The 2500-nt window shown below is 33.7% G+C and overlaps 2 protein-coding genes across 6 annotated transcripts in view; one reads left to right on the top strand and one right to left on the bottom strand.

Moving 5' to 3' along the window:
• The window catches only part of LOC122254428 (translation initiation factor eIF2 assembly protein), a 6101-nt gene extending 6058 nt beyond the window's left edge, over positions 1-43 (top strand). The window contains exon 10 of the mRNA XM_043018111.2: positions 1-43. This exon is cut by the window's left edge and continues 326 nt beyond it. The gene's annotated coding sequence lies outside the window, so the exon portion shown is untranslated.
• Positions 44-970: 927 nt separating this feature from the next.
• Positions 971-2500, bottom strand: part of Polr3H (RNA polymerase III subunit H) — an 11784-nt gene continuing 10254 nt past the window's right edge. For all 5 annotated transcript variants that reach the window (XM_043003109.2, XM_043003108.2, XM_043003111.2 and 2 more), the window contains exon 6: positions 971-2500. This exon is cut by the window's right edge and continues 1253 nt beyond it. The gene's annotated coding sequence lies outside the window, so the exon portion shown is untranslated.

Here is a 2500-nt window from a genome sequence, read left to right as displayed (position 1 = left end):
GCACTTTGCACTTGATGTATTAGAAGAATAAATAACAAGAAAATATTTTTTTTTTATCATCCGTATGTATACAGTTGGAGTGACTACTTGGATACTTAGGTAGGATTTCTCAAGGTCAAGCAGATATTTATACTTAGTTAACTGTGCTCTAACATCTTTTGTCTCTTTTTTTTTCTTCTTCTATCATCATTCAACTTTTTCATCTGAAATTTTATCATCCTATTGCGTTGATCTAAGTGAGGGCAACAGATGCAACATTATGTTTTGCAGATTGGCAGGCTTGTTTAACTCATTGGGAATGGATTTCCTTATAACAGTCAACAAGGCATAACAAAATAGCCTTTGAAGGCTGTGCATTAATGAGAACTGCTAGTTTGATGTTTTTTCACTTTGTCTACAGTACAAACATGTCTCTCAAATATTTTAAAATAAAAATGTAAATAAAAGATTTTGGCCTACTTTTCAAGGATTTAGCTTTTCAACAAGCAGCTTGGGAGTCATGTGTGCATGAGTCATATTATTTTATATGTAATAAATAATACACACATATAATATGCAATTGAGCCAAAATTACGCTCTGACAAGATTAAATGCCATCCATGATCACTGAATTAAGTGTCTGGGCTGGAAAGTGTATGTAAGTATTTAAGCATTATCTGTCATCCCGTACCTTTAGCCAGCCATCCTTACTTTGTGCCAAAGGACAGAGTTAATGTGTCTGTTGACCACACTTGAATAAGAACTAAATTGGGTCCTTGAATACCTACTGGTCAGTCATGGTCTTCAGTAACCTCAACTCCACCAATTATTTGGTTCTTTATTTACCACCACATAAGATTTACAAAAGGGCAGACAGGTTTTCTTAAAAAGTGACTGTAAAAAATATGCCTGCACTTGAGGGTTGCATTGTACCTTCTTGTTTGCCATGGAGGGTTTAAAAAATGGAAGGACCATAGTAAAACACCCAGACTTTGTAATTATGTACAAAACTTTACTTATCATACAGAACAAAAAGACAATGGGGTAAAATTTGTATATTAGTAATACAAATCCATTTTATTTGGTATCACAGTTCAGTATGTACACTGCTATAATGAGGCATTCAACAATGTACCTTGCTGGTGGAGGTTGGGGTTACAATGGGAAACAAAACTTATCAGGCTCATCACCATAGATTTTGGATATATGAATAACTGCAAAAGAAATAATAATAAAGAACTTTTCCTTTAACCCATTACAGCGGATGGCATGATTTGCTGCAAAGTCAGTCGGTCATAGACTCAGATGGCACCGTGCCAATGTAAACCAGCCATCCTACTGCATAAATATTTAATTAAAACCGCGACCAATAGGTTAAAATAGTGAAGACTATAGGACAACTTTATAGAAAAGCAAACCTAAGAAAATGAAAATGAGTCTTATAGAGAAGTGCACATATGAAAGAAACGTTTTGCATTGGGTTGCATGTAAGAATGGATACTTCCCTGCAAGATTATGGGTTCCTGTAAAATAAAAAGAAGTATTTTGAGGTAAATAATCCATAAAGCACTTGTATAGAAATATAAATGCAGGTTACTGGATTTTTGTCACATGAAAAATAAAATAAAAAATCCACTTCTTCAATTGGGAAACAGTGCATACATAGAACAGTAATTGCATACAAAAACACAATATTCACAACCAAGAATCCAATAGAATGCATTTGGTAATCTGTTTGCACAAAATTGATTCCTATGTAAAGTAAAACAATCTTTTAAGTAAAAAATAATGATAACAGAAATACACAAATGTTATAAAGGTGAATCCTGTATACAAGTAACTGACAGTATATAATTACCATATATTTCATATGACCCCCAATGGATGTATGTCTCGATCTTATATGATCATTGAAGAAAATGGTTTCCTGACATGACAGATATCACAATTAGAATGAAAGTTTATTCTGAAAATTTATTAAACACTGGCTGTTCCTATACAGGCTTGAAGATTAAAAGACAACATCACATATAATAATTACACCATATTTACAAAAAAGTTACCAACTATTAAGAGTAAATTTGGACGTATTTGAGGAAGGGAGAGAGGGAGAGAGGGGGGGGGGGGGGGGGGGGGGGGGGGGGGGGGAGAGAGAGAGAGAGAGAGAGAGAGAGAGAGAGAGAGAGAGAGAGAGAGAGAGAGAGAGAGAGAGAGAGAGAGAGAGAGAGAGAGAAAAAGAAAGAAAGTTATATAATAAGCTGCATCTCATAAATAAAGTAATAATTTTGCACATAGATTTACTGTTTGCATTTAAATCAAGGGACTAAATAAAAAGTTGTAATATATTCTTTGTAAAAAGAAAAAAAAAATAATGCGAGGGGAAGAAAATGAATAAATAGGAAGACAGAGAGAAAAAAAAGAGTATAGCAGCAACAGATACATGATATTCAGGAATATTATTCCTTTATATTACATAATCTTCAGACCTCATCAATGACATAATTCTTACATATTTCATGCA

The sequence above is a fragment of the Penaeus japonicus genome, unplaced genomic scaffold (assembly GCF_977035675.1).
Source record: "Penaeus japonicus unplaced genomic scaffold, GWHDUDI00000001_assembly GWHDUDI00000005, whole genome shotgun sequence".
NCBI lineage: Eukaryota > Metazoa > Arthropoda > Malacostraca > Decapoda > Penaeidae > Penaeus > Penaeus japonicus.
This window is presented reverse-complemented; position numbering and strand designations above follow the sequence as displayed.